General features: G+C 45.9%; 1 protein-coding gene across 1 annotated transcript in view; it reads right to left on the bottom strand.

The window, feature by feature from the left end:
- Positions 1-9603, bottom strand: part of LOC138529010 (serine-rich adhesin for platelets-like) — a 39832-nt gene extending 30229 nt beyond the window's left edge. Inside the window, exons 1-2 of the mRNA XM_069640808.1 lie at positions 9504-9603; positions 2910-3023 (exon numbers count right to left, since the gene is read on the bottom strand). The gene's annotated coding sequence lies outside the window, so the exon portion shown is untranslated. The remainder of the gene's footprint in view (positions 1-2909; positions 3024-9503) is intronic.
- Positions 9604-27525: the final 17922 nt, after the last annotated feature.

The raw sequence follows: 27525 nt of genomic DNA, 5'->3' as shown, positions 1-27525 counted from the left end.
CTGCACTGGCAATGTTCAGCCAATCAAGTTAATAGGTCCAAGCAGGTGAGTGCTTTTAACAAAGGCGGTGGGTTATTACTACCTGGTACAGCCCATCCCAGAGGGCATTATTGCTATTAGAAAGAAGCCACAGCATGCAGTCAGAAGCTACGGACAACCATTTACTTTTATTTTTTTTAAAAACTCACAAGTGAGCGTTCCTTCATAGATTTCCCATTCCAAAATGGCCAGCAGGTAAAGTGGGAAAGAAGTGACAAATAGAGACACTTTTCCATTTCAATGGCGGCCAATGAGTGCAGAAAATATGCGGATCCAGCATTAAGGTAAGTGCCTATGTTTTTTCAATTAAGTAATTTGTGTGATGGAGAATGGGGGAAAGACAAGACAAAGAGGGTGTGTGGAAGCAGGAAGCAGGGAGATGCCGCAGCACCGGAGCAGCACAGACTGGGGAGCACACTGCTGGTCTGCCTTTATCAGTAAGTACATAATGGCTTCCAAGGGTAGATAAAGGCCCTTGGAAGCCATTAAGGTGTTATGATTAATTAGGTAGCCGAATTAGAGTGAAGAAAAGAAACAAGGACTCATATACATTTTACTTTCCTCGGCCTCTTGGGAGTAGAACCACAATCTCCTTCATGGTCACCAGCACCTGCCACTGCACATGTGATTGCGTTGCACAGCCTCGTCGATGCAAAACACATGAGGGTTCAAAAACGGGCAAAGTGCACCTTAATCGCCCTTTCTCATCTTCACATTGCACATCAGTCCATCAGAATTAGATGCAATTTGGCTGGACAGACGCAGTGCAGATGAGGTGCAGGACAAACACAGAGGTAACATAAAACTGTTATACGACTGAGAGCCTGGAGCTCTTATTCTGGTAAGACTTTTGTCAGATGTTCGTGGAAAGTGCACGATTTTAACATGTAAAGCAAGTGCCCCGCCTATGGGCAGACTTTTAAAATGAAAGCGAGGCGTTGACCACAATGAGCCACCCCGCCAGAATGTGGGTCTAGTCCCTGCTGTGCTGGGGTGGGCTTCTTTCATTGCACTGCTTCTGAGTTGGTTCTAGGAGACAGGACTGGGCTCGCTGACTGTCGGACAGTAAAATCTGGCCCAGTTGCCACCATATCCGCAATGAAAATGGAGGAGAAAGCATTAGATATAACTTATTTTAACAGGGACGTTTTTCCATATTTATTCATGATTTTTAATATCCAAATTGATTTTGGTATTTGGTAGTTTGATGGAGCCACCCTTAGAATAGATGTTGATATATGTTAAGCCAGGCACGACTTGCCTCTTGAATATATAGCTAGCCCACAGTAAGGGGCCCACACTAAGGGGCCGATTCGTAGAATTATTTGCATGCAAAATCGAGGATGTGCAAGCCATTCTGCGTGCAAATCCCAATTTGTCAATTCATGGAATCGACCGTGTGAGACTTTTCCTGGATTTGCGTGGAGGTCGTGCAAGCTCGGCTCGTCTCTGCAAGCCGTCGAGCGCATTGCACGATACAATATGCAGAGCATGGTGTGGCTTGCGCATAGGGCTGGGAAAGGGGCGGAACACAAAATGGGGAAGAACATGCAGGCAATCCCACACACAACCACAATTGCGCAACATGCCACATATTCATGGAACCACCTGGGCAGCCTCTTTGCTTATTACTGGCCATGGAAATCCTTTGATCTCTAAGCCAAAGTCAGGCGTAAGTACTCATGTGCTTAGGAAGCTCAGCATGTAGGTGGGTTTGCATATCGGATATAGGGGTGCGTGTACACAACCAGGGTTCTGATGCAGGTTAGGGGTGAGCATGCGCACTGTAGCGTGGTGCACGAACGGTTCACAGAGGTTCACACGCAGATTTTCAGAGTTTCTACTGAGTTATGATTTTTCATACACATGTTGTCGGAGTGCCGGCAACAGTTACGGGGCACCCTGCGCAGAGATGCAGGCCTAAGTGCAGGTGACCCCCATGCATTGTTTGAAGGGCGTGTGTGTTCGCACCAGGGGAAGCACGCAAAGGGGGCTGTTCTGGTTGTTTATGCTTTGGCTCTGGGCGTGTTGGGGCGTTCCGGGCACGATTTGGAAATACGGTTACTTCGCGCGGTGAATTCCATGATTAAGCGTGGCACGCTTGTTTTATTCTGCGCGCAGCCTCGTGCAGTGTCCTTTTCTCTCTGTGCGGATCTTGCAGGATTTCTGCGCACATTTCCATGAATCTGGCCCTTAGAGTTAAGCATTTAGGAGACAAAAGCAAATGGGCAGATGGACTGATCAGGGGATGGGCTGTGGGATGGAAGGGCAGAATACAAGGGAGGTTTAGGTGCCAAACTTGGTATGAAATGCATCCCCATCGGGATGTTTTAAAATGCATCACATTACCACTCACAGGTTTTAGCCACCAAATATTACAGTATGAGGTTTTTGGTGCAAAGCATTGCCTTTATGAAAATATCAGGCACAACATAATACCACTGTGTATTATTTTAGGTGCAGAATATCACTGTTAATTGATTTTAAAGAACAAAATAGTACTCTTACAATTTCCATGATAGCATATCATCCGTTTAACATTTTAGACCAAATTAATTTAAAATCATTTAGGCCTTTAGAACTTTGACTTTTGGAACTAACAGTGATAGAGACTTGAATTTTTGAAAGTTAAGAGATCCGTTTTTACAATCCAATCTGTACCAGCCCTTAGCACAACATCGCTCCGCTGCTCATGATATCAGACTGATTAATTTGTGCAGCTGTCACACTCTTCAGGAATGGCATATGCCACTCACCCCCGCCCTACTCATAAATACTACCAGTGGGGTGTGCCGGGGCCACAGGGATGGCAGAGCCCCCCACCCCCCCTCCACTCCCCAGCATCTAGTGGACAGTAAGGAGCTACTCACTGTTGGAGACGCTGAGGACAGACGTTTGGCAGGAGGCTTCGGCCCCTTGGCAGGTAATTGGCGAAGGATCACACTCAGTATCTCCTTGGCAGGCGATGCACTGCAGGCCGCTCACTGGAAGAGACAAAGGCACCACAGATCACAATGATTGAACTATCACATGTGAATTTGATTACGTGTTAGCACGCTCATAAGGGCGCCCTGGCTCTTTTATCCTTCAAAGGTTCACGGAACTCGCACCCTTAAGAAAGCACCCAGTTTAAAAGCCATTCACTTCAGTTTATTAAAAAAATCGGTGTCATCGGAAAAGAACCAGGCAAACATCCATGCCGGTGCAACATTTGGAGGGCCACATAATGAGTAACCTTGAAATGGAAGGTGTCATACGCTGACATAGCAGGGATTATATCACTGTGGGTAATATTGGGTAATATTGGGACCCAGAAAGGGCACTGTAGGGCCACAGAACAATAGAGATGATGGATACCATACAGAAAGGCTGGAAGGAAAATGATACTAACACTGCCATATGGGCGAATGATTAGATTACAAACACTTATGTAATATAATAGGCCATGTTCAGAGGTGGTACTTGCATGGTAGGTCAATATCTATAAGTCCAAGTTCCATTTATTGTGGTGTCATGTCATGTTATGTCGTATCATGTACTCTGGACAGAAGGAGCAAGGAATCATAGCCATGTTGCCCCCCCCCGTCCCCCTGCATAGAACTCCATCAACCTCCTCCAGGTGTCATATCTGATACTGTGAAGATAATTCACTGGGGACTTCAGGATGTTTGACAAAAGTAATGAAAATGCCTCATGATTCTAGACCAAAAGACAAGCAAATGACCAAACTCACACCCCACACTGCCCTTACCGCCCCCGCAAGCGGCGCAGCGGACGCAGCACATAATGAGAGCACCAGGGAACTCTTGAAGACATATTTTATATTTGTAGTGTTCCTTCATTCTTGATTTGTACAGTGCCAATATGCAGAATAGCTCTCTTTAATGCGCCAGGCAAAGGGCGAGGATGGGAGAGCAATAGCAATAGGGAGAAGGTCAGGGTACGAGGAGAGGGGGGCACAGAAGCAGACAAAAGAGAAGAAAATAGGGGGATGGTTGGGTAAATTACAATTTCATTCACCATCTAGATTCCTAAAAATGAACATTCAAATGCAGCCTAAGTGCTATTGTGCCTTGTGAAAGTGTACAGAACACTTAGGGCCCGATTAGGAGTTTGGCGGTAGTGGTAAAACATACAGTGTTTTGGAATGCCGGAGTCCCACCTCACCAAATCCTGAGTTTCAGACTTCAGACTGCTTTTGTGCACCAGTAGTTACCAGAGGCATAGACAGGGTAGGGCGTGAACGGGCAAGGCCCACCCAAAATCATCAAATGCCCTCTCAGCAGCGCTGGGTGGGCATTTACAGATTTTGGGCTCAACTACATTAGCTTTGGGACCCACTTATTAGACAATCCTGGCTACGCCTTTGGTAGTTACTGACACACACAGGCATTACTGAATATGGTAATTACCAGATGCAGTAATTACAGCATGTGATCATAAAAAAGTCAGGATATCCTACGGAACCCCGAAATGAGGACTAACTTAAGGGTCTGCATGACTTAGAATCATCCAGTCCCATAAAGTTACTGCGTGCTTACCACATGCAGTAATGCTATTACCGTTTGGCAGTGTTTCCTGACGAAGTACCGCCAAACACGGAACTACGCCCTTATGGCCTGATTCAGTGAGTGTTTTCCAATGGGGTTGGGCCATTTTAAAACACTTCTGTGGACCAGGCCTTTAGTGTCTTAGTTCAAGCCACAATATGGAAAATTAGTCAGCAGCGGGTGTGCTCAAGTAGTTTTCCGGTTCAGCTGTTTCCTACATTTCACAGGGTCTTTAAGGTTCTTCAGGTCAGGTGTCAGGGTGTCCCAAAGATGGGGTCCTTTTGGGGTGAAGAGTCTGCATCCAGTGTGGGATCCAGTGTGGGGATTCTTTGATAGATTGAGCTGAAGATTCTCTACTGAGGCTGAGCAGACCTTTCAGGGTAACAAGGTGTCTGTGAGGTATTTCGACTCTTGTGTTTGATGCTTTGCTCAATAGGCAGCCATCAAAGTGTTTTTAATTCTGACCTGATGTGGTGCAGAAGTATGTCCTGTTGCTTCGATCATTACCAGTGGTATTTAGTTGGTGGTTGTCTTGGCAATGGCTATGCGCGTTTGTTTCATTAGAGTAGTCAACTTTGGATAAGATTAGGGCATGAACCACCTCCATTGTGTGGTTTGTGTAAAGTGGGGAATAGTCTTTCATAAATGGGGAATGTGTAGGCCATAGCAGGCAGCTTTTGATTTAAGGAATGGAAGTAGAATGTCATTTGAGTGTAAATCCTGTGTTTTGGCTTCATCAACCAAATTTGGGGGGGTTGCCAAGTCAGTCCAGCCACTCTCCATTCAAACAGCAGCAATTGTTGGGCATCCGGGTATGAATAGTTGGTAGGTATTAAGAGATAAAGCCACTGCTATTGCTATTATAAGGTTGAAGAATAGCTGAGTGTCATCACTGCAGAGTTGGAATGATGTTCTGAAGCCAGAAATCACATCCAGCATATGGTGTACATATAGCTAGGGGAAGAAAGCCGCCAGGGGTAAAGGGCCGATTCAAGGGGAACAATACCCAAAAGTGCATTGGGTGTTGAGTGAAACTGTACTAGTCTCCCTTGGGGAGATTGGTAATGACTCCACCCATTGATGCCCAGTAACCCTGGGGCCATTCTACGGCATAGGCAATCAGACAGGATTTTATGGTCAATGGTAATATATGCCGGCGTCGGACCCATAGCATCGGAACGGATTGTTGGTACAAATCTGTGGTTTAATGTAACTCTGCCTTTTTGCCAATCAAAGTAGTTTAGGTGCTCCAGATGCGATGGTGCCGTGCTGTTTCTGATGGAATGGGCCTTCTTTTTCTGTAAAACATTGTAGTTGTCGAGTAGGCACCCTTTTGAGGACCTTATCCAAAGTGAGTAAACACAATCTGGGTGGGGGTGGCGTTGACATTTTGGTTGGGTTGTGTTTGGGTTTCTTTAGGAGCGGAAGATGGTGGCTTCCTGCATATGCCATTTGGTAGGGACATGCCTTGAATTTGTTTCTTTGGCACACAACATATCACCATTTTTAAGTGTGCGGAAAAAAGAGAAATTAAGTTACGCAAAGCATAGTCTGTATGGATGTTGTCACTGGTCACACGGTCACAACATGAACCAAGAAATGCAACTGTTTTCGGTCTAATGGATCCTTGCTTCCGATTTTTCTTTTCCATGGTGCTCGTGTGTGTTGCTCTCTGTCTTTCTCCTTTCTTCTGCAGTGGCTTAAGACCCAATCTAAGGTACACAAGGACTAAACGCAACAAAATGTCTAAATAAATATACCACCTGACTAAACTGCTCAGCCTGTTGTCTACGCGCCCATAGACTGACCGCTTTCCAGACTAACCGATGTTGTTGCCTTGTCTGTTTGTCTGTTGTATGTGCGCGCCCTGAGGCCCATGGGCATTTGGCGCGGTATACAAGTATGTTTAATAAATAAATATATAAAAATACATTCGGTCTCGACAAGTAAGGGGTCCCCAAAACTACCAAACCCCTCTCAGATTCCACTAGAGAACCTTTGTTGTCACATAACCTGAAAAGGACTTAACGAATTGACACACAACTAAGACGTTTTTAAAATGTTGCCACAAACACTAGAGAGGTTTCTTTCATTGGGTCTGTGGAAAGCTTGAAATGGGACTCCGTGGACTTGAATGGTGGCTGCCCTTCTCATGGTTTCAGCACCATGCTAAAAGTATATGAGAAACAAATCACTCAATAAAACGCTCTAAAGTGAAGTTAACTCAGACACCACGCCCACACCCTGTAAGGCCCTCAACCACTCAACAACGCATGGCTGCTTAAAAGGAGGCCTGAAAAGGATTTATTAGCAGATCATCACATTTTGCCTCAGCAGTGTTGCAAACACAAACACACACGCGCACACCCAGTGCTAGCCTAGGAAACATAATTTACCCTGAAACATTGCCGCCATGACTATTCAAAAATGCCCGCATAAATTGGTATGAATTATCGCTTGCCAGCACTGACATTTCTGATTGGTTATGATACACTTTAGAGTCCATGAAAACACCTGCGCGTGCACCATTTCCAGAAGCAGGAGAAGTGAATAAGAGAATGGTCAGGTGGGGCGACAGTTGTGGGAGCAGAGGGGAGCAGGGGGAAGATATGAATATGAGGTTGAGAGAGTTTCCTTGGCTGAGTGTTGAGTTGCCAGAGAGAGTGGAGCCAGGGTGGAACTGCTGCACCAAAGACACCTTGGAAAGTTTGGGGCGACTCCTTAGGGTGTCAGGAATATGATCTGAGAGATTTCTGAGGTAGAGGTGAAGATCAGTGAAGAAGAGGCTGAGAGTACCCGGTGGGCGGCCGATGAGGATAATAAGAGGGGCCGGAGCAAGGAGCTTACTCAAAGGAGGATGGAGTGAATCCAGAGAGAGAACGGAAGGTGTGCCAAACGAGTGTCATTTGTGGTTGGGTTGATCATGAGACCAACACAACCACCTTTTTGGAGAGACCAGGGGAGTGACAGAAGATTTGAAATTGGTGTGAAGGGCTGCCAGAGTGGCAGCGTCGGGAGGGGAAGTCCTGGTTTCGGTGATAACTATCACAGAGAGTTTGAGGAGATGATAATAAGTGAGAAAGGAGGATTTCTTCAGAGAGATTTGGCATTCCAGAGACCAAGTGGGAGGTCAGTGGGGGGGTCGCAGAGGTAAAGGAGGTAGTTCATGTTGCACATGGAGCGAGGTCGATAGTATAGATTAAGTTGTAGTGGGTGGGATATAGGAGAGACGAGCAGCCTTAGTGCATTTAGAAAGAAAGCAAAGAATGGGGGATAGGGGATGGGGAAACAGAGGTTGGGGATAAGGGTTTCTATCACAAGTGGGCGGTATCCCAGCAGTAAATCCACCGGGACACCACCTAATGCAAATTACATTACCGCAACTCGGTCCGGCGCTATTAGCGCCATATTTCGAGTTGCGCACGGGGGCAGTAAGTCCCCATTCATATTGGGTACATTGGACCCAATGGGGCCTTCTGGGCGTTATTAGCCTGGCACTAATGGAGCTGCGGTAATATCACCGAAAATGGGTGGAAAGTGGCAAGATTTGCCTGAAGCTCAAAGCTGGAGGTAAATCTACAACTTACCGCCCAACTCATAGTTGGGCACAGCGGTAATGTGGTGGAAATAGAATTACTGACAGATTTTTACCACTCCGCCCACCTTGTGCTGACCCCCAAGGTGGATTGTCAGTAAGAGATGGGGAGTGGGAGGAGGCCATGGGAGAGAGAGAGAGAGAGGGAAAGAAGAAGGAGCAGGATTGACAGAGGTATGGTAGGTAGGTGGCAACTGGGGAGGCTGCAGTGCAGGGGACCACAGAGTCCCAGGTGAGCAAAAATGCAACTTAGAAAAAAAGCGTGGTCTTAAACGAACACAGGATCCTAGGTGATCAGAAATGCAATTTTAAAAAAGGCAAGATATTAGGCAACCAAAAATGCTTACAAAAAAATAGGCTCTGAGGCAGCAAGCATGCAATAAAAAACAAAAATAGAACGCCCAAGGTGACAAAACATTCAACCAAAAAAACACAGGGTCCGAGGCAACCAAAAATGCAATTTGAAAGGTGTAAATGACACTTATATGTGTGGCAGTTCCTAACAGTGATCAAACAGATGTTGGAAGTTTTACTCACACGGTGATTCTGCATGGATGTGAAACTGAATGGACCGGGAAACAGGGCAGAAGACTTTGGTGGGCATTGTTGCAAGGCAATCTTCACAGAAGGCAGAAGCCTGCCACGGATGGCCATTCAGCCATGGGGGCAGAAGGCGTACACAATATTGGACATGGCTGGACGGCAGGGATTTGACATCCACGGAGAGGGTCGGGTTGGACTGGTCATCGATGCATTTACTGCGCGGGATAGACCCACACAGTAACTGCATGCAGAGTAAAGATTTGGAACCGTGGAAAATACATGGGGATTACAATTTTGGAGTTTTTTATTTTAATGAGGTGTGTTAATGTTCAGATTCCAGGACAGAATGTATTTATCAGCGATCAGGGCTGGTGTATTCTACCGACCAAGAACAATGAAGATTTTAAGCTCTATGTCTCAGCTCATCATCCATTACTGAGTGCCACATCAGAACAACACCATTCTACTATTGAATTCCTTCCATAAAATTCTAGATTAGCAGCACTTGACGTCTTGAAATCACCACTGTGGCGAAACTGCCTAGCTTGTTAATTCTGCTTTTACACCAGAAGTGTGTATTGGAATGGAGTGACAGCACATTAACATGTGTTTATGTTTGTAGATTTGACGGTGATTTAACACTGCTTGTAATACAGATATGCCACTTTACTCTACATATTAGTGAATCATGAAAACCTGGCTGAAGGGCTTTGTGCCTAGTAGAGAACAGGAAAGGGAGCTCGGTTGAATTGCTCAGTAATGTGGCGCGTACTCACCAAGAGTCCGTACTTCAGCAACTTTCAGCGGCAAAGCAATCGGATTTGGTGTGAAAAAATACGCAGCCTGACATTGAAAGGTAAACAGCCTACCCGCAGCTGCAGACCCACGTGCCGTCTGAGTCACGTGGCACGCGCCCAACCGCTTTGCAGGCTTCTCCTCTATGCAGCCAGTGAACTGACGCAACCCACGCAGACCTCTCTGGAACCTGCAGCAGGGAGCCTTACCATTGTGCACGTTGCGTACTTTCAAAGGGATAACCTTGCTGGTGCAGGAGCGTGTCAGACTTCTACTGAGACCTCTCAGGTCTGCACCTATTATTAAAAGCAATGGAACGCCTTCTGAGTGACGGCAGTACTCGCACTTTGAGAAAAGGGCAGTTATTGGTATTTTCATAACCAACGACGTCTGGTCCGGAGCAGTGGTCGAAGGGTATGAAAAGAAGTAGTGGAACGAAGTTCCCTGCTGGCCAGCACCCACTGCGCACGAACCCCTTCATCACCCCCCAAAACAAGCGTCTGCCATAGCTCTCAACTCACACGCTTTTGGCGGGTGTCACCCGCCTTGTAAAGGGCTGACTCACCCGCCAAGCCTCCTGCACGCCCATTCATTCCAATGGGCCTCTCACCCGCCAAAAACAAAATCGGGTGATTTCACCCGCCTTTGCAAGACAAATGGTTGAGAGCTGTGGCGCCTGCTATTTAAGGGAATGTTCAGTGCAGTGCATTGAAAGTGCTAGTTTCAACTTCTTACACTTTTATTTTAAAACGAAACCATTCCGGAATGGTTTCTTTTTAAAATAAAAGTATAGGAGCTGTAAAACGTAATTTAAAAAAGTAGAGGAGCACCGTACCCGCTCACTTCGACCACTGATCTGGAGGTTCTCTGTTCGGCTTTGACTTGTTCAAATATAAGATTGCTAGCCATGATTAAACCAGGTGTCCCTTGTTGGACACTATCCTCATTTCAGTCACTAATTTATGGATCTCGGGAACATGGCAGAGTCTCTCCCTTCTAATAGGGCTGCAATCGACCAAGCCTTCGATATCCACCCTATATTTACATATTAATAACCCTGCATAAATTGCCAGAGACCTTCAAAGGTATCAAAGGGAGACAGTGGCAGAACTGGAGTACTCCCTGTGAGAAAGTCAACAGGAAGAGGCATGCAGCCCGATCAAAGGGGAGTAAAGGAGACCTGAGCCTAAGATATGTGATGCAGAGCATATTATTCAGAATTAAATGGTCACCTAAAAGCTAGGACCAAAAGGAGTGGGCCCTTGTTGGTCATGTGGTAGTGCAAGGTGATCACTGGGTCATAGGTTTGGTTCTGTTCAAGAGGGAATGACTTTGGCGAGAGATATTTCAGCCAAGTGAATTCACCAGAGGCCACCGTCTCCTAATGGCACGAGTCAGGCGTGCCTTGAACAGTGTTGTATGGTTAGATGGCCTGAATCTCTGGCACACGCATCGTGGGGGGGCTGGGTGAAGTGCTTAGCCCTAGTGTCATTCAGCGGTGTCTGTAGGAAGGCCGGCAAAATCATAGCATGTGGCTTAACTTTACAGAACTTCATGTCAGAAACTGGGGTCATTTTTATTTCCTCATTTAGTCTCGCTTTGTTATCTGTATCTTGTCTGTATCGCTCGTGCACAGTGTCTTCATGTGTTGCTTTTGTATAGTACTAAAACACTAAAAATATTACTGGATTGTAAAGTCGTGCAATCGGTGACAATGGATGTAACATTGTGTGGCTTAGGTGATGTTGCTTGTGATTGTATGACTCTGTTAAAGCGTGGGTTCCACAGATTGATATTCTTCGACAAAACATGGGATGCCGCGTGAAAGTACCTGACCATTTTAAACACCGGTGACGTCCTTTGGAGTCTTAACCAAGGTCACCTGCTCATCCCAGAATTATTAATGACTATAAAACCACAGCACACAACAAGCTCTGCAATTTGGGCGTTGACTCTTGTGACATCAGCAAATTGCTCACCTTGTTGGAGGTCAACGTGGCATTTGTTGGGATCACCTGCAACAGTCTCTATGCTGTTGCCTATGCCCATGTGACAATGACGACACGCCCTGCTTAGGGGGCCAGGGGTGATCGTGTCAGGCTGGGCCTCCTTAACAGAGGATCATCAACTAACGTATAAATGACCTGATCAAACTCTTGGACCTCGATAAGGGAATTAAATAAAGTCCTCAGGTTTTTGTGGCACCTTCCCGATTAGAATCACATGATTGCACAGACAAAGCTGTTCACTGCGCACCCTCTAAAACAGATAAATACTTCCTGGGCTGCTTTTCTTTTCTTTTTTTACAGATAGGGAAGTCCAGACAGGCTTGCAACTTCTTCCAGAGGTGCCCACCAGGGCTTGAAGGGGTGTTGCAAGTTCTTCCACAAATGTCTGCACCTTGACTTCAGGTCAGGTTTTTTTTGCACGCAAGTAACTGACACCCCCTCCTCATATTTAGAAAGATTAGGGATAGGGTAAGGGACGCAAGCCCCTTTTTCAGGCTTACATCTTTGCAAACATTTGTGTACTCACATTCTAACTATGCAGGCCTTTCCAGAAGGGATAGTCCCAGAATGAGAAATCATTCTCACTTGCAGACAAAAGTGTCATTTTGGAGAGAATTGGTCCGGGGCTCATCTGCCTCTCGAATCCTAGACAAGCGGGATATGAGCATACATGGGCACGTATGAGCTGCACACATTCACCCACAAGGTTAATATCTGGATGTAGGACCTGACAACTGGATCCTAGAGGGGAGTCCAGTAGGCACGCTCACGGCCAATGGTGGAACGGTCACCAGCCAACTAGGCATTGTCAAGGGAAAAATGGGGAACATGATGCAACCTCTGGCCTCTGCAACCCAAGGTCCCCAGGTAGCACATAAGGAATTGTGAATCTTCCAAAGTCTCTGGGGATCAGTGATCAGCATGGAAAGATCAACAGTCATGCCTAGGACCATGATAATATGTGAAGGTGATATGTAGCGTATGGACACATTTGCATGGACCCAAACATGTCACAAAGCTTAGCTCATTCAGCCAACGAAGATGTAACGCAATGGAGGGACAGTGGAGAGCAAATGAGGAAGATGCAGGCTTCACATGTTTAAGGGATCTTCCGAAGGGTTATTAACCTGCCTCAATATGGAATGGAAATTCACGCCCATTTACAAGGTCAACCAGATCTCCAAATAAAGGGAGAAGCAATGTCCAGCTCAATGGAGCAAAAACCCTGATGAGCAGGGACACAGAAACATGGCAACTCTTCAGCAGAAGCATGGACCCATTTCTGTGTATAGCATAAGTAATATAACTGTATCTTGAGTGGTTCATAACACAAGTTCATCAAAATATTCAGACATTAGCATGAGATGTGATTTTATCATGAGCCTTACAATTGTCTTTTTAAGAGGACACCTTATGAAAAATCTATTTCTTGCAGGTCTGTATAGTCATCATCCATAAAAACAGGACTCGGGAATCCCCCCAAAATTAGCATCACACACCAATGATCATAAAACTGAACCAAAGAACAGTGAGCTGCTTACTGTCCTTATTGATACCAGCAACATAGGACCTCCCCATTTTCACCCTGTTGCAGACAAAAAACCAACTCGATTAGTCCAGCACATCAACCACAGACACAGGACTCTTGAAGCGCCTCATGAATTACTTCTCTTTCCCCAAATAACCCACACACCTTTTTAACCTCTGTCACATTGCACTACCTACATAGCACACTGCGGCCATTGCCTGCTTTTACCCCGCTCACCACACTAACCACTGCAGAACCTTGCAGAGCTCCCTCTGCACGACCTGCAATTCCTCCACCACTAGCATATACCCCTTTCACCCCAGACCATTGGCTCGCCTGGGATTCCAATGCATGCAGCTAATCCAAACTGGGTCCTTCCCTGTAGGTCAGGTTTCTATGTCCATGCAGCAGGTGTATCGAGACATAGCCATTGAGGGGGCAGATGTCGGTGTACCACAGGTGAGTCAGGCCAGGAGATGGGGTGCAGGTAACAGAGGCTTAGGTTCAAGGAAGAACGGGGCCTGTGGGGAACAAAGAAAATTGTGACATGCGGGGAAGGCAGTGAGGACCGTAGGGAAAGCAGGTGTTCACCATACACAAAAGCCTGCATTCCTGGCCACCTAATTGGCTGGTGCATCCACCACGGGCTGCAATTCAGATTAGTCACATGGTCTATCCTAGCCATTGTTTGTAAACGTTTTAATCATGCCCCTGTGGACTTAGGAGGAACATGACCTTTGTGCATTTTAATTTATATCAAAAGGTGAACAGCCAGGTCAATACACAAAGAAATACCTGAAGCCATGACAACTTGCAGTCAGCCATCTCTATATTTAAAAAAGGAAAACATGTGTTCCAAAATACACACTAGAGCATTTTCAGATGTTCAGATTGAAAATGTTGCTAGGCCTTTGGAATTTTTGTTTCATGTTTATAATTATTAAAATGAGCCAGAGCCATAAATTGCATGGCACCTTTTTCAATGCAAGTAAATGTTTGGGAAAATGGTTCTGGGGGGATCCATGATCTGAAACAGCTACTCTGAGTGGGCAGGCCTTTTCTTGCCGAGCGGTTTTTAAAGTCTTTAGCGAGGTGAAGGAGGAGTACCGTTTCCATGTGGCTATGATATGATTAGATATTTATAACGCGCTTAATACCCAGAGGTTTCTAAATGCCGATCCGTGTCGTCTTGTTTCTAAGGCGAGCACGTTGCCCCTGAGCTATCCTCCCAAGACCAAAGATGGCAGTCAGATCTCTCTTTAGACCTCTACTAGCAGTGATGAACTGTCTGGTCTGATCCGCTGTCTTGGGGCCCATAGGTGAAGACAGGGTAACATACACCTGAGCGGGCCAGGCCACTCAAACTCTGTCACACACAACGCATCAGGGGCCGATCTCGAGCTGTATCTTTGCGTCTTTCTTTGTGTGTGTATCTCTTTGTGCAGGTCTCTTTGTGTGTATATCTCTGTGTATGTGTAATTTTACTGGTGCTTTTGAGCAAAGTCAACTTAAATGTTATTATGTGAAGTTGGGTTTGAGGTGGGGCGAGGGTAGTACAATGAGACTGACTGGGTAGTACGGTGGCATGGAATTCTGTACTTGCATTAAGGGCAAAGCCAACATGATGAGTGTTCTAACATGGGGGAGGAGATGGCATGTTTCCTTTCTGTGGCATGGGATTGTTCTACTGGGTTTAAGGTCAAAGGCAACACGATAAGTGTTCTTACATGGGCAGCAGGGGTGCATTTGTGCTGCCTGCAAGGCAATGTTTTCTTACTGTGGCATGAAATGTTTTTCTAGCGGTAGGGGTCAACTACAACATGATGAGTTATATGGGGGTGGTGGCGTTTTATAGCAAGCAAGGATATTTTTTTCTTTCTGTGGCATGACTTTATTTTTGTTTACTGGCATTAAGGCAAAGCCAACAGCAGTATATTCTTTCTTAGGGATACTGGCATACATTGGCAGAGTCAACATGCGCATGTTTTGTTATAGTAATACTGGCATTATGGTACTGCTGAAAAGTGACTTTGCACTGCCGACACAAACCCTGATTGATGGAAATGTGCAAAGTATATTTTTGCAGTGCAAAGTGCAAATTCAGTGCATAATCATTTTTGCAGTGCAACATGGCTGTACACGTTTCTATGCCCCTTTCAACCCATGCGCCACACTCAAAGCAGGAGGCCCTGGCAGGGGAGTGTGTCTGTACATTTTAGGTGGCATTCGGTTTGTGAACAACAGATGTGGTTTGAAAAGTTATAGAAAACCAAATATAAGCAGTTACAGCTTGTGGGGGAGGGGAAAATATAAGCAGCTATAGCTTGTGGGAGGGCAGGATAAGAAATAATATTTATACTCAATGGGCACAGAGGTCAGCATAAAAGAGTTTGAATACCACTGCTCTAGGGACATAGCAGACCTCTAGTCTAAAGCGGCACCCCCCTTAATATTTCTCTGAGGAGCAAGTGACAATAACACCCAGGTTAAAGCTGGGTGTGTAGTTCAAGATATTGTGTGAAGGGAAGAGACTCCTACCCAGCCTGGGTTCTCCCTGCTCCTATGTACACTGGCTCCCAGCACTAGAGGCCTTGTCCGCAGATGGTAGGACCAAGCCCCAGACAACAGACCTTATCCCACGACAGGCCCAGTAATGGGGCAGCCTTCACTGGGATAGGTGCAGCCTCACCCACACACACACACACTATGCACCAAGCAATGTACATCAAAAACATCAAGTGAAGTACTAGACATATTACTAATGCACCCACAGATTTCCCCCAAAGAAGACATATGACAATAAATGTGTGATTTCATGGTGTTTGGCGAGCACAGCTGGGTGAGCCCCACGAGCTTGCTGGAGGACATCAGGTGGCGTTCTTATTTTCAGGACATCACACAAAATACCGCCAACTTTATAGACATTCACTAGAAACTACACACAGGTGCCCCCCTGCTTGGAATGGGTATTCCCCTTCTTTGGTGTTCTATAGGTAGAACAGAGCTGTCATTACAACCAGTGAAAAGGAGGCTCGGGCTCATTACATGTTTGGCCGTACAGTAAAATAAAAGTGCTGGTAATTCCATTTTGGTGGTAACACAATTACTACAATTTCTGCCGCCTATCAGATTGGCCTTTTTAGTGGATTTCAACGCCAAAAACCAGTGCATTTACCATAGCTTCTTTACCACCTGCAGTAAATCCACCAAAAACCCATGGAGCCCTTTACACTTCTCAAATGGGGACTAATTCTGCCATACTACCACTCAGAATCCTGTGGTAAATCCACAGCACTGAGTGGCAGTAACAGTAACCAAAGGATGTGGTGCTGAATTGCCACCAAACTCGGAATTCAAAACAGGAAGCGCTCTGCTGTAATTCCCCATTTTGTATTCTGCAAGATGAAGCTACGTTTGAAAAGATGTCCTATTGCAGTGTGCTGCGCTCACAGTGCTGGCATCACTCATATCAGTGCCAAAGTGTAGCTGTTGGAAATGTGGTTGCCTGAAACCAGGTGTCACCGCTTCCATGCTTTGACTGGCATCACTTGGCGTTACTGATGCCTGTGCTGTGCTCTGAAGTGTTGCTATGCGAGTGAGCCTGTTGTCAATGGTTGGCTTATTCGATTTGAAGCAGAATGGCTCTTTATCAAATCGCTGGCAGTATACAGTTTCGAAGAAGACCCTTTCATTACTACAGTGTTGGCCCCGTACACCCCATTCCCTTCATTAAACAGACTCTCACTGAGCCACCTACCCCAAATATCTCATGGGATCTTTCCACCAGGGGTGTTGCTAGGTATGGAAAAGATCCATGGCTACTTAATGTCGAGACTGTCAGGAATCAGGGCTATCTAGTCTTTTGGTTGTAACCCCTGAGCTTCATTCCGGGGTTACAACCAAAATACCCAGGGCTATTGCCCCCCGCAGCCCTCCTAGCAACGCCTCTGCTACCCACCATGGAACACAGTGCCCCCCCCATCCAAATGACTGCTTAGCGAGGCACCCAGAGACAGATGTTTCGGTCTCACTCCCAGCGTGCTTCCAGAGGGGAGTGGGCGCTTCCTTGAGACGTCACGGTCAATCTCTTCACGGTCACGCAATCCAATCTAGGTAAACATGTCTTCTCAAGGCTTGCATCCCCCTAATCAAGAGGAACTGCATCCAAAATAGGGCAATACATCCACTTTGGGACAATACAGTGTGGGCCAGACCCCGCCCCCTTACACCCTGGAAAAGGAGAAGGTCTAGCTTGGGAGATGTTTACAAGTGAAGCACCAGTACTGTGCCACACCCATGAATGATCTACACAGGACGGGCGTCTAGGTTCATGGTAACACGTGTTAATGACACAAGCCCGTGCATGAAGACTGGAAAGGGATACAGAGCAATGCGAGGAGGCCAGATGCCTCAGGCAATTCTAATGATCTGGGATGAACGCCATCTCAGATCAGGGAGATGTAAAGTCATGCACCAATGAATCGTTATACACTGTGGGGCCCATTAGACCAGAAAATAGCCCACTCCCACATTCTGCATTGCCTCCTTGCCTTCTTTTCATCATTTCCCTCCCTCCTCACTCAGGCCCTCCACGGTTTCCTAATCATATGTTCCACATTATGCAAGTGATAGTTTCAAAGTAAACTTTTTTCCTACTGCACCCTACTCTTCATTTGCTTTGTAAACATTAGAGCCGCCCTTTACACTACTCGCAGGTATTGCATGGTTATAAACTTCTACACTGTGTACTAACAGCCTCATAAATCTTAGCTGAGCTCATTATTACACTGAATTATTTTCCATTTTTCTTCGGGCAATAACTTGGGGTGGGCAATTATCTTGTGATAATTACCCATCCTGGCGGTCTACATGGTCTAAATACATATGTTCCACATTGCTGGGTTTACACAACTCTGAGAACAATGGGGTGCAAAGGTAGATGGCAGAGTGAATCCCCACTTTGATTGAATAGCAAAAAAGCCAACTTGGGTAGTGGTAAAACCACAGCTTTAAACGTTATATTATTTGCCATGTGAAAGGACCTTGAAAAATCCGAGAAAGAAGGGTGATAAACTATATGACTGAGCTAGAGGTTTTAACACTTCAAGAAAAATATTTTGAATGGGGCAGAATCGAAATGATAAAATGCGTTATTAAAAGTAAAACGTAGAAATATAGGAGAAAATGGTTTATTACCATAAATGAAACACTACTTTAAGATACGAGAAAACGTTCTAGCCATCAGAGCATTTAACTACTGGAGTAGACTCCAAGGCGAAGGGGCTTGAAGCTCATGACTGCACAGCATATCTTTACTTAAGTAATGAGGGCATTAATACAGTGACGTCCCTAAACTACCCTACTGTCGGTGGTCAAGCCCCCAAAAACAAAAAATGGGGGGCCTATTAACATATCAAATGAATGTGGCATCACCAGAAATTAGCATATCAAGGTGCCCTCTGAAAAAAGTGGGGGGACTCTGTCCACTCGAGTGAACCCTCGAATTGAGCCCTGCCTACTGGAGACAGCTGGGAACAATGGTCCACTGGACACCCACAACTCTACAGTTAAAGAACTCTACGCCTGCTAAAGGGATTGATGCTTCTCTCCATGTATGTATAAAGCGCTGTAAATCAGGAACTCTTTTTTTCTATCCCAGTGGGCAATGACTAGACAATAGAACTTTCCAACAGATGCTGTCCCACAAAGCTTGCTCAATGTCTGAAGTGCTTTATCACAACTGGACTCACAATGCTTCTCGTTTGGCTTTTACTCTGCTCTACTCCCGCTCCCTACCCTACCTTAACACACACAAAGGGTCCTCTCTAAATTCAAATAGACTTTTACCACCATGATACTGTTTCAGGCAGCCACCGTAATACCTAGTAAGAGATGTCTCTACATATTTGCCTTGAAATATGCCTCCTTCACACGTGTCATGACCAGAGTTATCCGCAGCCCAATATGCGCCCCTACCACAAGGTTTACTTCCACTGTCTGCTTCGTGTCTCTGAAGACCTTCGTTTTGTTGGTCCATAACACTACGGTAGCAGTAACATCTACTAAGAAATATCCGACCATATCTGCGAAGACTGTGAAATTAGCAGAGCGCTGCTTGCATGATGGAACATCCTACTCTCTGAAATTTATAATAAAACCTACTTGTTTAATAAACAATTGACAGATTGGGGTTCTGTAATTTCGTGGCAAGTGTGGATACTCTAAATAAAATATAGATTGAAGAAATCACAGGAGTGCCAGAAAAGTATTGCAATGTCTATGAGGATTCAGCAATATCAAAATAAAGGGTACCTGAGATACTACTGGTCCTCCAGGTAAGAGTAAGATATGTACAACAAAATGGACCGTAGCGTCGAGGATGGCAATAATTAAATTACAAAAATGACAAACATACACAATCAATCAAACACATCTAATCTTATTCCACATTAGGTTTTGGTTTCATAATATATATAACAATTTATGATTGAGTGTGTATGTTTGATTGAGGGAATTGTATGGATCTTGATTTATATCTTAATGAAAGTATCCAATGTAAACCTATGTGGGTTTAGTACCACTAAATTGTTTGCTATGACTTCAAATACATTTTTTTGTAATTTTTTGTGATTAGCCTCTTGCCATCCTCGACGCTACGGTCCATTTTGTTGTACATATGAGGATTTAGCTACAAATTCAAGAATTTCATTTTGGAGTAATTCAGCTTTTTTAGTTTTGGTGATTAGGTGGCGCTGAAAGCGCTACCTATAAAGCTGAAGCTATTGTCATTAAAATAAGAGCTTTAATATGAGAGCTTGAAATAGGGGCTAAGAATGCAGGTTTGTAATGCTTTTCAATGCAGGTTGGCATATGAGGATGGATTATGTTGTTTGGCTATATGTCCCACCCATTTAACGCCCATCACCAAGTGAAATCTATAGGTTTTTCTGCCCATTCCCTCCCATCTCCACCCAAAACACACCTCTTTTTGCACTCTTTGGCTGATTTTGAACCGTGTGGTGAATTTGACAGCCATTTCTCCTTCCAAAATTGTGGCTGCCATTTTCTAATATTATTTAAAAGTTATTTAACTTGATTGATGCTTTCAAATATATGTACTGCAGATTTTAAGTTATGTTACACATTACATTGCACTGTATTTTGCATTTACAATTAACAGGGTACTGTACTAGTTAAATTTTGGTTTAAAATGGTTCTGAAAATGCCCATTTACTGATTTGTGGGGGTTGCTCTAGTGTTTCGAAATGTAAGTAGTAGCTGATTGGCTATCCAGTTTATTAGTGATGTCACTATTATGTGAATGGCTCTCGAGTATGTGCTTTTTTCCCACACAGCAGCCATTTTCTTGTACCGAATCTGAGCGGTGCTCTAGGGCTGTAGTCAGTAAGTCAACCTGATCTTTGATGACTGTATAATCGTTTTTGTTCCATTGTAGCAGTGGAACAGTCCACAGCTGGCCGGTGTACTTGGGCTCAGCTGTTTCAACCTCGGTCACACTGAGCTGTGTCTCGTGCGCACCATCATGGCATCCAGCGAGGCATACGGGTCGGCCGAGGAGAAGCAACAGCTCAAGAAGAAGCCAATTTGCCCCTTTGCAACAGCATGCCTCACGGTCTACAACATTGCAGTGACAGCTGGGTAGGTGGTGCCTGTTGCAGCTCCTCCCCAAGCTGTGACACTCGAGGCACAGCCCACCCTTGCCGTGCGAAGAAGCATAACAACAGCGTACAAGGGGTGGAGAATGACCTCTCTCACACACACACACACACACACACACACACACACCATACTTCTCTGAGGCAGAGCGTGGTGCCACGTATGCGGTTCCGGACACAATGGGAAGGTTTCCACCTTTCTGAGGCTATTTTAGGGACATGCAACAATGTTAAGGGGGCCATCCACAAAGTTATGGTGTTGAATGGCCACATTTGAATGACCGGGAGCACATCAAGTAAAAGCGTAGGGATTGTGTCTCCAAAATCAGGCCAAATCCAACACTGCTAGCAATGCTTTGCCAGACCTGCCGCCCCTCGTTGCCACTGAGCTGCCTTTGTGTCGTCTTGGGCAATGCACATGAGTTTCCTCTACCCAAGAAACGTGGTTGCTTTCTTTCTCAGGGTGGCAGCATTTTTGGGGCGTTTGCTTTCTGTCTCACATGGTCTCATTATTGTGGAATACCTCATTGGCTCAACATTTAACAATTTCTAAGAGGTTTCACATAATTTCATTAACATTCTAAAACATCTGGGGGTCTTGTATCAGTATCAGTGTTGTATGGTGGCGTATTTCCTCCTGCTCTTGAGGGATTGTCACCTTCGGTGGGTGTATGGCATTGGTCCTCAGGCTTCCCTGCTGGCCTCTCATGTCCTAATAAGGTGCAGGATTCCCAGCGCCCTGTCCGCGGTTAAGCATAGATTGAGGCTGGTGGAATGCGTCAGGAAGTGGGGGTGGGGAGTGAAGGAGGAGAGTGCTTTTACCTCCAGCCCAGTGCTTCAAAGTGACCACGCAGTTTCACTCTCCTCCGTTCACTTGCACCTAGTACTTGTATCATCATGTCAATAAAAGATGACTTTACCACGATATAAAATGGTCATGTGTATCTGCTATGTATGCACATTCATTCATTCATATATCGAAGGTAACAATTCCCCAGTATAAAACAACATAAAGAAAACACACACTCTAATTAGTATATGGATCTTAATGTATAGTTTAGGCTAGAATTTAGGCTGTTGGAATGTAGGACCAAAACTGCCACACCTGACACTTTTCCACTCAAGTATAAGTAACCGTTGACAAAGCTAATAGATCAGCCTTTATTATTTCTACTGAACACTTTTGCATGTTGAGCACGAATGTTGTGTTTGTGTGTGTGTGTGGCGTTTTAACTGTGGGTGGTGGATCTACTACAAATGATGCTGGGATGGGAGCGAACATCGGCCTCCTACTAATCACTAGCTTATTTTCTGATAAGTTGAATGTCTGGAGAAATTAGTCAAGATTCACAACATATAACAGTGCATCATTTTTTTGTAACAAGCATGGTACTCCAAAAGGATTTCGGGCCTGGGGCACAGATGTATTCAGGGTGTGGAAATAAAGTATTAAGGACGTCGTACTGAGAAGGCACACACTACAAACCAAACGAGTCCACGTGAATTGTGGCCTGCCCTAATCCAATCCCTCACAAATATGAATACACACATGCACTGAGTGATTGACAGGTTATATATGAGTCTGTTGGCATTTTATTTTCACAACCATCCTCACTTCTCGATAGGTTTAGTTCCTTCAATGAACCCAGATGGAATCAGGCTTCAAACAACCGGAAGCAAGAATTGGGAATTCCAACAGTTTGGGCTTTTGTGTAGGCATGGTGCAGGCACTTGCCAGACACAGCCGTAGTGGTAACCGGCCATTCATGGTAGCAGGTGCAAAATGGCACGAGTACTTGGGGCATCTAAAAGCAGTGCCAGGCAAATGCCTAACACTTAGACACAAGCCATTGCCTCTGCCTATGCTTGTTTTATAATGTGTGTAATGCCAGAAACTAGTTTCCAAACACCGCACTGGGAATTCAAACTTCTGTTGCTCTGCATTGTCTAGCTTCCAAAATAAACATGTTGCCCCTGAGCTATCCTCCTGAGGGTAAAACCCTATTTGATACATGCACAAGGAAGTAACTACAGCTTCTAAACATTTTTTTTTAAAAAGGCAAAGCAAGAGACCTCGCTCATGTAAAGAATATATATGGCCCACAAGACCCAGAGTGCTGAGCCAGCTTATTTATTTATTTATTTATGTTCACATTTATATAGCGCACATACAGCCTAAGGGCATTGCAGCGCTGGTACTTGTGGCAGGCTTGGTTACAGAGTTATAAAGGAATACAATACATTGACAGAGCATACTAGTACAGAGCACAAGATAACAAGATGCATACATTCTGACATCCTGCAAAGGTGTAAGGGTTAGGACAGTTGTCGGTCAGTCAGTTTTTCGGGCAGGACTTAAGTGAAGAGCAGCATTTTCATAGCTTTGCAGAATGCTAGGTGGGAGACTTCGCCTCGCAGGGGTGGTGGCAGTGCATTCCATTGCGGAGCTGATAGGTATGGGAAGCTAACACCTCGGCTCACGCCCTATTAGCTGTGGGGACTGTGAGCATGTTTGTGTAGGGTGTTCTGGTCGGTCGTGTGGAGACTGAAAGGTGAATTCTTTCGGAAAGGTCGGGTGGAGTAGTGTGGTGGATACACTTACGAGTGAGGGCAAGCTCTTTGAAGAGGGCTCTTTCTCTGACTGGGAGCCATTGTGCCTGTATCCTAGTGGCTGTCATGTGCTCCTTTTTCGGGATTCCTGTGGCTGCACGCAGAGCGGGATTTTGTATTAATTGTAGTTTGTCCATGTTTTTGGTGGCAGTCCCTACAAACAGTGCAGCTGCAGTGACTAACCGTCCAACTGTATTAAACTCACGTTCCTCACTGTTATGTGCAACCGGAAATAGAGCAGAGAACACAATACAACAAAGGCAATAAAATTCGACCTCCAGATTCTTCCACAGATTCCCTCCACTTGTCAGCAGTCAGCGTTAGTGGCGCATCCCTCAGGCCCATAGCCGCAGCTACCCAGAATGCAGTTGCCATAGAATGTGTCACAGTCTGACAGCCTACAGGAAAAGAGCCAACACGCACACAGACAGAAACACACACACATGCCCTGGCATCTAGCCACCTGATATCGCTATGCCCCCTGCTAAGGGCATGGGAAGGCAGAAGCTGTGCCCCCTTTCCCAATTGATAGGATGCGTTCTAGCGCAAACAGGAAAGAACTGCCGTAGGTTCCGGCTCTGGGGAGAGGATCTGTCAGGCAGGGGCTGGAGGGAATGGGGAGTGCCCCTCCTGGTCCCCTATGTGGGGCACCTGGAGCAAGGTGCATGAGGGATCCCTGGTAAGTGATGAGTTTTACCTGAGGGGCAAGCAGCCACGAGGAGCAGAAGAAGGTGGCGTATCGGCAATGGCTCCATGCTGCGGGTCAAGGTCAAGGTCTCCTCCCGGATCTTCCCTCCTAGGTCAGTCTCTCGCGGGAGTGAGCACAGGTGCCAGCAATCTGCCTAAATATACTGGCTATGGGTCACAGGTCCTGCCCATCGGTCCCATCCCATATAATTGGATGCTGCCTTCAGCTTGCTCCCAAACAGAAACTGCAGGAGGGAACTAAAACAAATTCACTATTTCCCAAACATTAGCCCTGGAGATACAGAGGGGTTGGGCACAACAGCGACTAACTGAGCCATTTGCAGTGAATAACTGAGTCATTCACCGTGACTAACTGAGCCATTAACTAGACTCGCAAAGGGAGGCCAGATAGCAAATTGTAACCCTCTGGGAGCATGGGCAGGAATGATGGTATTCTCAAATTTCTTTTAAGTGCAGTAAAATATTGCAAGTTGCACCCTCTGAGGGAGGGAGGGAGGGAAGGAAGGAAGGAAGGAAGGAAGGAAGGAAGGAAGGAAGGAAGGAAGGAAGGAAGGAAGGAAGGAAGGAAGGAAGGAAGGAAGGAAGGAAGGAAGGAAGGAAGGAAGGAAGGAAGGAAGGAAGGAAGGAAGGAAGGAAGGAAGGAAGGAAGGAAGGAAGGAAGGAAGGAAGGAAGGAAGGAAGGAAGGAAGGAAGGAAGGAAGGAAGGGAGGGAGGGAGGGAGGGAGGGAGGGAGGGAGGGAGGGAGGGAGGGAGGGAGGGAGGGAGGGAGGGAGGGAAAAGAATCAGGAATAAATAAGATAAAAGAGAGACTGTGAGTAAATGAGACACTGCTGAGTGTAGCAAAATGAAAACAGAAAATTAGGGAAAACAACCAAAGATAGGTACAAAGTTGTGGGAAGTGAATTTTGAATTACAGACAATAACATTTTTCAGTGCACCAGTAAGTTAGGGCCTCGTTCCGCTATCTGTGTAGGGGATATACAGCACTGTGCGGCGGTCTTGCTGGCCAACAAACTCCCACCTCAGAACCAGGGACAGGGGCCCATTTCGTGAACCGTGGAGGTGTGGCGAGATGTGAGGCGTAGCCAGGATTGTCTAACAAGTGGGGCCTGAAGCTAAGGTATTGGGCCCACCGCCGTGACATTAAGATCTGTAAATGCTCACACAGCGCTGCTGAGTGGACCTTTACCGATTTTGGGTGTCCCTTACCCTCTCAGGCGGTACCCTGTCTACGCCTCTGAGTGAGGTGTGGCGAGGTGTGCTGAGAGCTGACACCTTTCACTAATTACTTCAGAGCCGGTAAAAAATACCCCGCAGAATAACAATTCTGGGTCTAGAATAGATTACAAAGGGCTTTCGTGTTTTGGCGAAATGTTAAAAGTCGCAAATCTAAAGGTACTCTTAATTTCTGCCATTCCTTTCGCAATGACACAACATCACAGGTACCAGCAAAGGTAGTACTTGTGTCTAGTTTCGAAGTGAACATTTCCACATTGACATTTTACAAGCACGTTCATCCAGTTTCCAAGTGTGGTGATGCCATTTTAATTGGCAAGATGACTACGTTTGCATGAGATGTATAAATCAAGGGGAAAACTGCCAACTCTGTGATCCACTCAAGGCAAAGGAGGAGAGACTATGTGAAAGGGAGGGAAGTATGCCTCATCTTTTTAAATATGGAATGAGGACAAAATTAACCACTGAATTCATTAAAAGAAAAGTCGATGCTCTAACTAGATTCTCCACAACATTAGGAATTGCACAGCTGCCCTACTTACATTGTGACTAAAATAGCGTCGACCCAATAGGACAGGGCTGAAGAGCACGATTGAAGTAATGAGTAAATGGGCAAAAGAAAGATCACCAAACTTCAGAAAAATGCAACTAAGACAAAGCATAAATGTTCAAACACTACCTCTTTAGCCACAGTGTAGAACTGCGAGGAACGCAGTGAGGGCACAGCACCAGGGAACAGACAGATGGACGGTGGCAAAGGTCAGACACAAAAAAGCATAGGGGCTCATTCCAGGTTTGGCGGAAACAGTAATACCGGCTGGCGGTATTACCGCCGACAACAGACATTGCGTGATACCGCCAAAACACAGCAGTATTACCATTACTGCTGGCACATCCAGCAGTATCAACGCCGTCAGTATTACCGCTGGCAGAAAAAACATCACCAGTGGAACGGGAAGCACAGAGGCGGCCATTTTAAAAAACTCAATCCACTCTGAATCTCCCATTTCCTGTTACTATTCAGACGCCATGCTTGAGGAAGCAACATGTCTCAACATAAGGTAAAGGCACGCCTCCCAGAACTCTGCCTGCGGAAGCCTAAGTTCTAGGAATCTGAGCTCACTGCACTGGCTGATGCAGTTGTGGAGCATGCTCAGGTGCTATTTGGGAGAAGGCAGAGGAAGACCTCTGAACAGAGGAAAGTGGCCATATGGGCAGAGATCATGGCTAAGGTGGCAGCTCTGGGCACTGCTCCCCATGATGCAGAGGCTTGCTGCAAGCGGTGGAATCATCTAAAGGCGATGGTCTGCAGCCTGAGCTCACAACACAGGAGGGAGAATGATGCATCAGGAGGTTGCACAGTGGAACCCCTCAATTTCATGCCATGGGAGAAGGCAAGTTCCATCCTCCCGATGGAGGGTATAGGGGCATCGGGAGCATGGAAACCAGAGCAGGAAGGATGAGACCCCAACTACATGCGAATGCAATGGCAAATAGCATGTGTTCCCCAGCATAGATGCGCAAAATGGGCAAGTGTATGGGTAAACACAGTGAATACATGATTGTGCCAGAAGAGGTGGGTTAATGTAGCAATGTACATGTACTTTAGGTGAAATGCACATGTCAATACATGGAAACATGAGATGCACCCATGCGTGCCATGAAAGTCCATGTTGGCAAGTGAAGCCCCAGCGCACCCACAACAGTAAGCAACCTAGGCAGGCCAACAGTCAACGTGCACATGAATGCACTGTGTACACCCTCAGCAGGCACTACCACCAGCTTGTAGTAGCAGCAGCACTCATTGGCCTGATACCAACCATGCCCATCATATAAAATATACATCTGTGAAACACACAGAATGTTGCATGACTGTCTTGTAAGCCCGGAGACATGTCTGCAAGATGACTGACAGCATGTCATTCTATTCCCAACAGGTACACAATCCACGGACAGTGACAAGGCTGGACCCTCCACTGCTGGCACACCATCCACCGCCATCCCTGCACAGTCCAGGCCCTTCGGGAGTGGGAGAAACAGCAGAGTTGGGCAGCAAAGCCACCAGCACCACCTACCACTGCTGTGGAAAATCTGGCATGGTAGAACACACTGCTTCCATCCCCGCTCTGGCTGCAAGATGTCAGGGTACCAGCACAGCCACCTATTCATCATGGGCAATGCAGCCACCAGTCCATCGTGGCACAGGCTTTGTCCATACCACTGACAAGGAGGAGGG

This window comes from Ambystoma mexicanum, chromosome 1q (assembly GCF_040938575.1).
Source record: "Ambystoma mexicanum isolate Mex_15411 chromosome 1q, UKY_AmexF1_1, whole genome shotgun sequence".
In the NCBI taxonomy this organism is placed as follows: Eukaryota; Metazoa; Chordata; class Amphibia; order Caudata; family Ambystomatidae; genus Ambystoma; species Ambystoma mexicanum.
Note: the sequence above shows the minus strand (reverse complement) of the source record. Positions and strands in the feature narration are given on the sequence as shown.